This window comes from Coenobita brevimanus, unplaced genomic scaffold (genome assembly GCF_032717465.1).
Source record: "Coenobita brevimanus isolate Jiangsu-jjx unplaced genomic scaffold, ASM3271746v2 jjx.HiC_scaffold_1992, whole genome shotgun sequence".
NCBI lineage: Eukaryota > Metazoa > Arthropoda > Malacostraca > Decapoda > Coenobitidae > Coenobita > Coenobita brevimanus.
In genome coordinates, this window is record NW_027642878.1 from 4,369 (window position 1) to 4,992 (window position 624).

A 624-nucleotide genomic window follows, 5' to 3' on the forward strand; every position below is an offset into this window, starting at 1 on the left:
GCCCGGCTACTGGCCGTGGCCTTCTAGGGGCGCGGCTACAGGCCATCACCAAGGCCCGTCTACTGGCAGTGGTCTGGGGGAGGGAGCAGCTACCAGCAGAGTCAGTGGCACTTTCAAACGGCTACAGGCCATCTCCTGACGAAGGTGGGAGCGGCTGCAGGCCGTCTCCTTCAGGAGGGTTGAGTGGCTACAGGCCGTCTCAGGGGTACTGGCAGGAGCTGGAGTAACAGCTCCACCCCGATGTTGGTTGGGGAAGGCTCACCTGGAAGGTAGTCTTGTATTCCTACTATGATGGCGGCGGGCAAGCTTCAGGTCATAGGGGCACGTGGCCCGGGCGGACTTTTGCTGTTGTCGCCCTGAGTCCCGGCACGCTGTCGTTGCTCCTCTATGGGCTCCTTGTGGGGGTGTCGGGTCGCCCACTGTGGCACTATACTGCATTTTAGTAGGCATGTTAAAAGCCAAACTTAGCACTGCCTCAGTTATTTGAGGACATATTCATAGCAAAGTACTGCTTAGTAGTCATGGGCAGCCAACGTCTTTGTGTTTAATAACGTAATAAAAAGCTTATCCATTATGACATCCAGTTTACTGTGGTGGCCTGCAGCACCGTCGCCACGTTTGGCC